This window comes from Xiphophorus hellerii, chromosome 17 (genome assembly GCF_003331165.1).
Source record: "Xiphophorus hellerii strain 12219 chromosome 17, Xiphophorus_hellerii-4.1, whole genome shotgun sequence".
In the NCBI taxonomy this organism is placed as follows: Eukaryota; Metazoa; Chordata; class Actinopteri; order Cyprinodontiformes; family Poeciliidae; genus Xiphophorus; species Xiphophorus hellerii.
This window is the reverse complement of record NC_045688.1, coordinates 15934335-15947535: the sequence shown is the minus strand read 5'-3', so window position 1 is coordinate 15947535 and position 13201 is coordinate 15934335. Positions and strand designations below refer to the sequence as shown.

At 39.6% G+C, this 13201-nt stretch overlaps 1 protein-coding gene across 1 annotated transcript in view; it reads left to right on the top strand.

Annotated features, from left to right (window-relative positions):
- The window catches only part of phlda1 (pleckstrin homology-like domain, family A, member 1), an 89393-nt gene that overhangs the window by 34293 nt on the left and 41899 nt on the right, over positions 1–13201 (top strand). Inside the window, exon 3 of the mRNA XM_032588774.1 lies at positions 544–611. The gene's annotated coding sequence lies outside the window, so the exon portion shown is untranslated. The remainder of the gene's footprint in view (positions 1–543; positions 612–13201) is intronic.

Below are 13201 nucleotides of genomic sequence, written 5' to 3'. Positions count from 1 at the left end.
TTGACAGAAATTTACTCCCATTTTATTTTTTTTACATCTACAATGGCCCTAATACGCAGTTCCGAATTTAGGAAGATTTTCTGGAAAACTAAGAATCCTGTTTGTTTTTTTTTTGGTTGGTTGGTTTGTTTGTTTTCCACATGACTAGCTCTCTGGTAATTTGGGTCTAGATTCATTTACAATATTTTCCAGACTACAAGACACAGAACTCAGCTCAACTATTTAAAAAAGTGCAACTTCTATTCAGGAAAATACGGTATTTTGCCCTGGATGCAAAAACTCTGAGGCAACAAATACACAGTCGCTACAAAGACGCTGATGGCAGCGTGGTATTTTTAGCATGTAAAGCAAATAAACATTTATTTGTAGTTTTTCATGACAAAAACACAAATTACTATAAACCAGTTGTAACATGGTTAAAAAAAGCAGATGTAAAACACATCAGAGTGATGTACAATCAAGTCTGAAACAGAGGAGTTTTACGTAGCTTTTTAGAAAAGAGTTTAAAGGTTTAAAGCTCCACTTTTCTTCTTCTTCTTACAGAGAAGCTGGTCAGAGTGGATGGAAAGATGGAAGCATAAAGCAACCCTGGAAGAAAAGCTGACTTTTAGGTAAATCGCAGAAGTTTCTTCAAAATCAGTTCCTTTCACGTTACAACCATGCATATTGTATTGGTTTATCACATAAACTCTGAATATTTTTTGTGAAATTCATATTGCAAAGTGGAAAAATATAAAAAAGTAACTCGTATATAAGATTACATTTTTTTTAAGTTGGCTATAATTTCAGTTCTATTTCTATGCGGTGCGGTTGTTCTGATGGGGTCGATGTGGTTTAACCTCAGTTGAACTAAAGTGAAACTTTCATTATACAGCCCCAGAATTACACGTGTCTAGTCCAATCATTTGGATAGATGTGAATAAATAAGGCAGTCTTATGAAATGGGGCTGCATTTAAAAATGTAAGTAATTGCGCTGCTTCCTCCTACCGCTCTGTGCTCAGAATGGAAATCCCTCCGAACACATGCACACACACACTCATCCTAATAACCTTCCCCCCCTTTCCCAACAGCAACGCAAACCCCCTTAGCTCCAAGGAGACCGGATGTGCAGCAGGCAGAGTTGGTAGGTGACGTTGCGTAAGCCAGTCACACACTTTGATGTGTTTCATGGGGCGTGGGCTTAAATTGTTTTGTCCCCTCACACGGGGAAGCTCCTGACAAGGACACGGGCATAATTGGATTGATGTTGGAACGCGTGTGGCCATCAGCTTCTTATTTAGCTCCCCAGACTCACTCATTAGACTTGGAGGCAAGTCTTTAATTATTTTCAGCAGCAACTAATTAAGAGCAGAAGTATGGTTTGAATTAAAATGAATGAATGGTGGGCCTCAGGCTGTGCCTGTTGATGACGTCATATATATATATATATATATATATATATATATATATATATATATATATATATATATCTCAAAACAACTGGAGCAAAACAGCTATAAATATCAACTTATAAAGCAACGGATTTGGTAAATAAGCTTCCTAAAAACCAAAGAAGAGCATACATCAGTGGTTAGTACTGGACATCTATAGGAAATGAAATTTGCCCTGCACCAGATTTCTTTGGTTTTGCTTTATGGTCACATGTCAGTGTTTCAGATCATTTAACAACGAGCATCAACACCATGTTAGAGCGGGAAGAGGGAGACTTGGGATCATCTCATCCTTAATTTTCCCCATCACACTTCCTGTCGGTGGCTTGTCGCTCTGCCTGCCGGCGTGTTTGTGGTTCTCTGTGTTTAGGGATAGATTCTCAGTGGCTTCTTGGTGGATATGGGCCCCATGCCTCTGTTGGGGCCCCTACTCAGGGTTGGAGAATACACATGATGAAGCCTGAAGAGCTGTAATTGTTCTGCAACCTACTGGATGAGTCGCTGGGGATTACTCTTCACATAGTGCCTGTTTGGTTTGGACAGCTACCATGTGAACACATTTCTTTAGCTGCTTGAGCAATTCATATAAATATTAGTTTCATCATATAGACCCATTTACGTGTGAAGAGAAAAGCAAATTATACCAAGAGTCAAGTTCTTCTCGGAACAGATTTTGTACACTTTCAGATTTTTCTCAACCGACAATCCATCCTTCCTGATGAAGGAAGAAAGACCACAGTCAACTTTCTGATGTGGTTTTCCTGAGATAAAGCCATCTACTTCCAGTATGAAAGGTCCGACATAAGTTTTCACTCTCCGTTTTGGATGGACTCTCGGGTGCTTGAGGGCTTTGAAAGGTTGTATTTTGTATCAAAGGCAGAAATCTGACATCTGACACCTCTCTTTCAAATTCCTCTTGATGTATTGTTGACTTGTGCCAGGAGTCATCCACAGACAAATGATCCTTTCTCCACATCTCTAAAACTCACTTGCTGTTTGCAGCAAAACCCCTCGTCTTTGTAATGTTGTACCTGCAGAGAATAAATGAAATGTGAAATGTCAACGGACTGAAGAGACGTTTCTTCTTGTGGCGTGGTTGAAGATGGGTTTTCTACTTCAATTTGGTGATAAACAGTTGTATTCTTACTTTAACAGCTTGGTAATACATTTTCTGCCAGTTGCATCAGATCTGTTATTCATCAGAAGGTCCGTCTGACAACACCGGAACGACTGCCGTCAATGACCAAGGTCTAACCCCAGCTGTGTGTACATCTCTAGGGTATAACCGGAACAGAACGCATCAGATTACTGCTGCGATTTGTAAATGGCTTCGTCTCCACCATCACACTTGTAACGATTTGAGCAGATGGCCGTCGTCTTCTCAAAATACTTGGCGGTCCGTTCTCATCTGAAGCATAGCACTCAAATAAAGCCCACCACTTGCCCCATCTGTCTCTTTGTTGACCGAGTAGTCTGCTTGCTCTCTCTCTGCAGAGTGTCTCCGAACTGTTGTATCATGCAGGCTCCTTTAGTGGATGACTGGTCAGTAAGAGGCTTTTTGATTGCCTGAGTGTGATTTTTAAAAAGGTTTTGTTGTTGTACGCAGACTGAGCTTTGGTAAGTAGTTGTTCTTTGCTGTCAAAAAGTGAAGAAATTTGCAGATTTAACTCTAGCTTTTTTGTTGGAGTCAGACAAAAATGTAATAGAGAACATAAACCATGGTAGGATACTAGACACAGTTTTGGGGTGAACCCTTCCAGGCTCTGCATAGAACTTAAGGAAAAAATGGGGTTTTTTGGCAATTACCCTGATAAATTCTTGGAAGATGCTGGTTGGACTGTATGGATCAAACAAAGTATCTGTACCATAATTCATTTGGATACTTTTTACCCCAGGAAAAGTGAAGAAATGCAGAGATCGACGTGAAAGGTTTAAGGCTTAGCAACTCAAGGCCTTTCCAGATATAATATATAATCACATTATGAAGTATAATATGTTTTAGGTAGGAAGAGACTTTTCCTATTAAACAGATCTCAGTTATCTGGTCCTTTCTGTTGAGTAATGAAGAAAAACGTCTCCATTAGATGACCTCACACTTTTAAGGATTGAGTGAAATATTCCTTAAAGGGGAAGTAGGTGGTATTATGTATTTTATACATAACATTTTGTACTATAATCAAGTATCTGTTGAATCTGTGAAATTTTGACTTTGCACCATAGCCGTATCTGACGCCTTGTCACTTTAAGAACCTCCTACACTTCTCCCTTTGCCGTCACAAAGCTTCTCTATGGCATCCATTTATGTCATTTACAGGCGTTCTTAGGAGCGTTGCAGTTTATATGATAAGCACAGCAGATGGGCATTTCTACCAGGTGTTTGTTGATTACTGCTGCCACTAGTCTGGAGGAGCTGAGTGGGAAAGACACAATCCTTCTCCAGAGGGTCCTCTGTGATACAGAATCTTGCCTTGAGGCTGAATTCCCAAGGCTTAGCTTTGGGTAAATAGGCAATGCAGTGTACGAGCAGGTGTTAAGGCGCCCCTGAATAGCTGCCATGGGAGATCCAAAGATTTCTCAGACATTCATGAAAGGACAAAAGCAACACTCCAGGTATGTGTTTGAACAGGGAATAACATTATAACATGATATAAAGCTCAAAAGACTCCCCCCTTTTAAATAATAAAAAAACAATTTATACTCATTTTGGTCAAGTTTTATCATTTTCCAGTACATAACATCTTCTGGAACTAAAGGCATATTCTGCAAACATTTGACACAGTAAGAACAAAAGGCCCTCATACTTGGGAGCTGTTTTGTTTTTTTAAGTGTAACCAAAAATGGCATCTTTGCTTTCCAAACCAGTTAGTTTTAAAGAACATTTTGCCCTTTTTCAAAACCAAACATCTTTGTAAGTGACAACACAAAGAATGGGGGTAACTCAGGAAAATGTCTAAAATCAAAAAGGATTTTTTTTTTTTTTGGAGCTGCTGGAGTGAACGCCTGACCTTAATGGTGAATGTTTTGTCAGGGAGTCGGTATATTAGCAGAAAAATCCTTACATTTTAATCTGAAAAGCATTTCACTTCCTTCATCCTCTGGAAGACACACCAGCTATCCGTAGATGTTTCAGTGATTTTGCCCTTTTGCTTTACAGTGATATTTTCCGAGACTGCAGATGTTTTTTGTTTTGGCTGCTGAAACCTCCTCCAGTTCTTTACAGCTGTGGCTTTGACATCACGCCGATTGTTGCCAGGCCCCTGGTGTCACCCCCTCCACTGCCTCAATGCCCTGTTGTTGCAAAATAGCCTGAAGGTGGCTGTGAGGCGGTGGCTTCATCAGGACAGTTCTGTCCCTCCACGCCATGACACAAACACAAGTCTGTTTTCTTGTCGAAATGAGATTTAGTTGAGCGGCTAAAACCACCGTATGGTGGCATGAGGCCAACGTGAAGAATACACTCGACACTGTGTAGAGTTTTATGGACATCAGTCAAAAGGCAGACTTGAAAATCCTAAAGATTGCTCGATGCCTTTGTCTTTTGTTCCCTTTCTGAAAATTCAGGCCAGTACAGTAAATCTGTGTAGACAGGGGTGAAAATTTGCAGTCTAGCAGGACAACGACCATTAAAAACACAGCCAGACAAGGGAAGGTTTTAGAGCCGAGCATAGCCACGTGTCAGAATGGCCAAGTCAAAGTCTGAAGCTAAATTTGGTTGAAAGTCTATGTAAAGACTTGAACATTGAGGCTCACTGGCAATCTGACAGAGTTAAAAAACTCAAAGGGGTAGAAATGTCTATTTCTTGATGTACTAAGTTCTCCGATCAAAGTCCAGAAAACTAGAAACATATTCCTTAAAGAGGCAGTATTATGTAGATTCCCTCTCCTGCCCCCCAGCTCCTTCAGACTAGCCAGCAGCAATTAGCAAACACCTGGCGGAACTGCACATTTGCTGATCTTATTATAGGAGCTACTTTTCAGGGCAACACTGGTAAAAATGTTGTTAAAGGTAAATGGAGGAGCCATGTTGTGGTGACTTCCTGAAGGCGGAGTTTCAGAAAGAGCAGGCGGTTTTAAAGATACAGAGGCCCGATTTCAGCGTGTTACATTACAAAGTAAAATTTCTTTTAAGTTATATTTGATATATCTAGCATTTTTTTAACAACTGACATTAACATAGTTCCTGGATTGTACTATAAATTGAAAAAGACATAACACTGCTCCTTTTTAAAATGCAGACACCCATCAATGTAAAAGCTGCAGCTGCTCTCAGTGGCATTCTAAGACTTTAATTTATGTTATGCTCTTCAAAAAGCAGAAATGTAGAAGTTTTACCAGAAAAATGCAGCTGAAGTGCTTGAAATGCAGTAGAGGAAGCAGCAGAAACTAAATCTGAGTCTGAGATAGAGTCTGGTGTTGGTTATGAATGTTTAAAACCTCATTTATACTCGCTGGCCGTCTCTGAATTGTTCCTAATAACTGATTTATTTATTTTTTAGTTGTATTAAGAGGCTCCACAGAACAATATGTTTATGCAGGTTTCAGAGACTCGATCACTGTTTGGGAGAATTTTTGCAGATCCTCTAGAAACCACAGCACATCTTCTGAGCCAAGGAACCACAAACCTTTTCATGCATCAGCCGTCAACTGCAACTGATTGTCTCTTTATGCTACCCATTCAGCGCGGCTCAATTATGGTACAGTGCTCTCCTCAGAAAGCCTGACAGCTCCGAGGACTTGTTGGTTGATCCCTCCAGTATGTCTCTGAGGCTGCGCCGTAATTATAGCCTCTTCTGATCTGCAATCTCTGGCAGAGGCTGCCTCTCAGAGAGGGGAGAGTCATCCATCTCCTCTGCCCACGGTTTGACACTCATTTGCAATGCAGATATTTCGCCTCGGTTTTGGAGTTTTAAATATATAAATGAGTGCAAGACATTACGGAAAGGGTTGGTAAAGGTTATAGGTTCTTTTTTTTTGTCTTTTGCTAAAATACTGTAGGTATTATACGGGAAAAATATATAAATTTAATTGGATTTCTGATGCCAATATTTTTTGTTCTAGAAACTATGTCAAAGCAGTTGATTTGACATAGTTTATCCACATATGTTAGATTAGGGCAAGAGTGAGAAATTGGGCTTTCTTCTTTGGCAATACTGACTTAGGATATTTTTACTCTAAAAGTACAAATTTGTCTTAGAATCCCCCAAAAATTGAAAGAGTAATATGTGCTATGTTTTAATGGCAAACCAAGATGTGCCTCTAATGATGAAAAAACACATTTTTGCAATTGCATTTAATGAGACATTAAATAAACGCAATTAAAATCACATGCAAGTCATTAAAAGTCCTCCGGCGCCATCATCCTCCTCCTCCTGCCACTTTCTGTCGTCTTTGTCTTATCAACAGTTGTTGATCACATGACCCGTGTGATGCGAAAAGTGTTTCCATTCCATTGTTTTGCAAAATGCACAAGTACGCTAATTTTGGAAAATCACCTCATGCAAAAAAAAATGTTATCGATAAATGTCAGGTTTTTTTTTGGTAACACTTTATTTGAAGGGATGTGCATAAGACTGACGTGTCATAAACATGACACAACACTTGTCATGAACATGAAGGAGTCTTCATGAATGTCTGACTGTTGTCATGAAGTGTCATTCGGTAAATAATGACACTTTCAATGCAAAATTGTACTAAAACTTGCATTAAAGGTCCATTAAAAATGTCATTATTTACCGAATGACACTTCATGACAACAGTCAGACATTCATAAAGATTATTATCATATAGATTATTATATTCATGACAGGTGTTATGTCATGTTTATGATTGTGTCATGTCAGTCTTACGCAAACCCCTTCAAATAAGGTGTGACCTTTCTTTTTTTTTCTAAATTGGCATTTCCATTAACCAAATTTATTTTCGTAATTCCAATTTGCACAAGCATATGGTCAAAGGAAACGCAGCTAATGAAGATTTCCTATCCTAACTCTGCCAATAACATATCTCGGTCCAGCAGAAGACTGGACCGAGATGGAGATGAGCAGATGAGTTGCTGTGACCTCAAAATTGTTGGGAGTGGGAAAAACAAGGCATTCTGTCCTCAGTTCAGAAATGTAATTGTACCAGGGTGAGCGATGTGCGGTGATGCTGGACAGGAATGCGTGAGTTCCTCTTCCCCTCATGCTAAGTATTGAACATTACTCAACGTCTGACTTGCTCCAAGAGTTTGGGGGGCCTCTTACCTCTCATCCGTGACCTGCCGTCTTCCAGAGAGATGTTGGCCGCACCAATGCGTGAAATTGTAAAATTGCTAATGACATTTTTCCCGCATAATGGGGTCTTCTGAAATCATGCCCCCACGTTCTGGTGCTTTGATTGAGAACTGCAGTCTGCAGGATGTGCGAGTTAGGAACGGCATGCCTGGGGACTCATCCCCCATTTCTTCAGTTTCTGTTTCCCGGACTGCCAAAGGTGCTTTATGTTGGTAATAAATTTAATTGGATGGATAACGAAGTCACTTGTGTCATGTCCTTGACTCGTCCTTCCTTTCCATCTATCCGGAAATCTCTGTATAAATCTTTTCACTACTAAGTCAGAGATATATTATGAGCATGCAACAAATAAGTTCCAGATGTCTAAGAAAATTGAATTGTATGGGAATTTATTGAAGGTTTTAAAGTCTTTCACACATAAGTATGAGACATTCACCCAAATGCTGCATTTTTTCAAATAGACAGAGGAATCTTTTGTGTGTGAATAATCAATTAGAAAACATATGAATCGATATGATCGCTTACCAAATAAAGCATCACGGTGCCAGTTTCTTGACCTAACCCAGTGATTCTTGGAAATTAAGTAAATTTCCACAAGTTCAATGTATTGTTGGTAATTTTTCCCTGGTTTCCTCAGTGCAAATCAATGCAAAGACTTTTTTTTTTTTTACTTTTTTTTATGTAATTGTGGGCTGGCTGGTCAACCAGCCCACAATTACAAAGTCATATAAATTTGTTGTCAATCAACTGTGCTACAAAATTTTTAGCTACACAAACATGACAAAATTTATATCTATTTCATTTAATTTTGTAAAAATCTTAATTATAATGACTCAAGCGAGTTTTGTTTTTTTGCTGCACAAACATAACACAGTTGATTGACACCATAGTTTGTTCGATTTTTAGACGGGTGGACTGACTGGTTGACCTTTGACCTCCGGAAACATTTAACAATATCTTGTCATTTAAAAGATTGTGGCACCAGTAAAAATGTTTCATTTTTGAAAATCCTACACCTGTATTTCTATTTTACTTCTATGTTATTAAAACTGATCAGAACTCTTCATTCTGACATAGAAGCTCCCACTGCTCGAGTTGGACCTGCAGGGGTCACGGCTGGGTGACTGTATAGACGCCTAAAATGTTAAATCAATAAGTAAATATATAAATATTCTACCATCCAGCCTATATTTTGGTGTGGTGTGTGTATAATTCCCACTTTACGCGGTTCTGCAGACACTGAAAAGAGCTGGAAGAAGAAAGTTAGTGTCCAAAGTGTGTACATCACGAGTTACACAATGCTCTTCTTTGTTGGCCCAATTTTGTTTTGTGTAGTTTAGATGAAGGGGGGGCAAAGGTCGGATTCGCCAGTAAAAAGACGGACTATAAAAGTTTCATTTATTCATATAATTAACTGTTGCTATTTCAGTACCGGCACGTGACTTGGTGCACATTGGGAGACGAGTTGGTGCATGTTGTGTTTAGCCCCCTTCCACAAGTCAGACGGTGCCTTACGAAAACATTCAGTCAGGCCGCTTGAACTATTACACATTTAGTAAAACTACAAACTTACATTTATTTTATTATGATGCTGTGAAAGACCAACAGTGGCACATTAAGAAACATGTGGTGTGCAACACCCTGAATAAATTCCAGTGCAATCAGTTGTCTTCAGAATCATGTAATCACTAAACAGGACCAACTTCTGCGCAGTAGACGTCTATTAAAGAACATTGATGAATACGCACCATTTATCCGTACCAAGAGACAAAGCAGACAGGTCAATGACAGGGTTGTTGAGCAGTTAAGAGAAGGTTTTAAGTTATTAAGCAATATTCCAAAATTTGGCTCTCCACCTACAATGCGAGGCCTGGAGGATTGCTGTTTTCAAAGAATCAGCCAACATGCCTGTAGATGTCCACAACAGTTTTTGTTTCAGTCAATTCTCAAACCTGGGCTTCATCCCTATGCGTAGACTGTCTGGATTTATTTGAAACTTTATTTAAAATCAAACCGTTTTTGCTGTCGATCAGATGCTAAATGTAGCAGAGATTGTTATTTTGATTCCAGTACACTGAACTACTTTAAAATGGAGCTTTGTACTGTAAAGTAATTGTGTGTGTCAAATGTGAATCAACTGGCATGGTGGTTCATCAAGACAGAAATATAAATGGCTTTCAAAACTGGACAACTTTCTAGTTTAAAAAAACTAGAACTCGGAGTTCAACATTTGGTAATTGGATAGTTTTAATCATTCCATGATGTCAAACAAATGTAGCACTGGATACATTTAGTGATCCAAAATGGGCCACTTGGCCTGATTTTTCCGCTCCTCCCACACATGCTGTTGTTACCAAGCAACATCACCTTACCTCACAGGGGGCTTTGATCTTTGGTGACAGCACCTAATTCCAGGATGCTAAATAGTAAAAAAAAATTTAAATCTCATTCTTGATTTGTTTCACTTCTAACAGAGTGACACGTGATTCCAGAAACCTATATCATAAAACTTTCTAAAATCACTTTCCAGGCAAGATGTTTCAAAAAGCAGGGAAAGCGATGAAAACGGATTTCTATGAGGCCGAAATACTGAAGTCCCTCGACGGACATTTCCCCAAATCGATAGCCCACATAGAAGAGCCTTTAAAAGTGGATACAATGTTAAACGAAGAAGCATCATCGGATTCGGACGCAGAGAAGATGTTCACAGCGGAAAACATTCCAGAAATTGTGAAACTATTCAAAGAGGCCGACACTGATGAAAGTGGAGGCCTGGACATGGATGAATTTTATGAGATGATGGCGCAAATAAACACAGATATCACAAAAGAGGAGGTTCGTGTCTTACACATGAAAATTGACACAAACTGCGATCGAACCGTAGATCTAGGAGAACTTTTGCACTATCTCCTGCAGAGAAATGAACAAGCAGAGACTTTGGACTACAAGAACGTACTTTTCCCATATGATTTTACGTACACACAGACTGACTGTCTGAAACCAATTGTGAAAATGATTTGCCGACCCTCCAATCTGAGAACTGCACAGGATTTCAGGGACTACTGCTTAGTGGAACCAATCAGGTCTTACAAAAGCTATAATTACATTACGGTCACAACAAATGGCACGCTGAAATACTGGGCAAATGACTTAAAGATATCAAAATGTATTCCCCTTCAAGAAAGAGAGACGACAACACCTGCTTACCACCATACTCCCAAAATGCATGTTTTTGATGTGTTGTACATCAGCGATCTCAAAATGCTAGCTGTCTCAACGTCTGACCGAGAGATCTTATTCTATAACTGTGAGAACTTTTCTGATTTAACGAGAATCAAATTCTGCATCTTGGAGGAAGAGTTTACAGCCATGGACTACTATTGTAATGGGAACAAGGGTATTTTTGCGTGTGGCGACTCAAGAGGATTTTTGTTTGTGTACGTCTCCTATTACATCCACGATAATGGCCTTTTCAACAAGAAGAAGTTGCAAAGAACTTCTTTGCGACACTACCCAACTGTGACTGTCTCATCTCTGCTGGGCACCGCCTGTGAAAACTTTGACAGTCTGAAGATTTTTGTTTTTGATGACATTTGCACTCAAGTGCAGTACATTCCATCTTTACAGTCTTTTACCGTGTGCGGTGCGACGTCCAAATTCATGGCCGTCATAGAGTGCATGTTTGACCAAGAAAGAAGTGAGCCTGCTGTCAACGCACAGATCTATAGAAGCCCTGGGAACTACAGATTCTACAAGTCTGTTGCATATTCTCCTTGGTCCAGGTATTTCTTGACCGGTGGAATGTCTGGCGTTCTACGGGTGTGGTTTCCTCACAAAACCAAGTCATATGAACGTGAATTAGTAGGACATAAGGAAACTGTCAGCCATGTTGTGTACAATTCCATAGAGAAAATGTTTGTCTCCATATCAGTAGACAAACAGATATGTTTTTGGACTGATGGAGACTGGAACCTCAAGCAGCGTATTATTCCCAGTGGCTTGGTACCAACAGCCCCAATCACCAGTGTATGCTACAACATACACAACAATGAGCTTTATGTTGCTAATTCAGTTATTGGAAAATGTTTTGGAAGGGGAACCAATGTTTTCCATGAGACCTTGAAATCCCACTACATGCCTTTGTGCAGTATGCTCTATCACGGGATTTACAAGCAAGTTGTCTCTGTTTGCCAGAAAGGCATTGTGACAGTGTGGGACATCTTGACTGGAAAGGCTGTTATGGAGTTTGACATTACACCAAGCAAACAGAAGATTGCTGGAAACACATTCATGTCATTCGATGAAGTCAACCGCAAACTGATCACAATTTCTTGTGACAGGTTAATAAAGCATTGGAACTTTAACAATGGAGAACAGCTGGAAATCCTAGAAGCAACCTTACGGAATGATGTGACCAGCATTGTCCTCATAAACGAGGACATGTACATTTCCACAAAGGATTCCCCAAAAATCTTACAGCTGGATTCTAATGGAAAGTTATTGAATGAGTTCGAGCATTTTCTATTGAGCAATATTTCCTCAATGGATCACCATGACGACAAATTGATAGCAGCATCCAGCAATGGCAATGTTCTCACTTGGGATTTGGAAACTTTAACCGTTTTGTACTATATCAACACAACGAACAACCCTAAAATACAAAGTGTTGAACTGTACCTTCGCCAGCAAACGCTTCGACATGATTTGTTGATCGAGTCTACTCTGATACAAGGTAAAGAAAAAAGAGTTCTATTAGTAAAATCTCTGAAGAGCAGAGCGGTTAGTGCTGCAAAAGGCACATTGCTGATAATAGGAGATCTTTACATTACGGCATGGTCAACGACAATTAACGGAGGACTGATAAGTAGGTTCAAGGCAGTCATACAAGATGGTGCTAAGATTACTTGTGTGTCACTTTCTGAAAGTGAAACAATTTTACTGACAGGTGATAGCTGTGGAGTAGTTTGTTTGTATGATATTGAGGCGTTTGGTCTTCAAACAAAAGATAATGTGGAATATGAGACAATCGGTGGATGGCAATACCCTTTGCAACCACCTCCACTGATAGCCACTTGGAAAGCTGGTACTTCTGAGTTGATAAGTGTTGCATGTGACCCTGCTTGCGAGAAAATAATTACAGCAGAGGTGGATTACAATGTGAAACTCTGGTCAAGCACTGGTACCTTTGTTGGCATCTTTGGAAAGGATCGATGGGTGAACATGGTTCCAAAACAAGTTCCGGCGGTGGAAGACACAGGAATGGATGGACCAGAGAGTGTGCCACAACAAGAAAAAGTTACAGATGGCATGGAGTTTGACTACATGATCTATAAACAACCATTTTTGTTAACTTTAATACATTATCTTCAAGAGACAAAGTACATGCAACGTTTGACGAGGCCATTGCCAGAAAATTCTTCGCCTATAGATATTTCAGTTGAAGGTGCAATTGCTCAGTTTGCTAAAGTTAGGAAGGAATTACTCTTCATGAAAAAGCT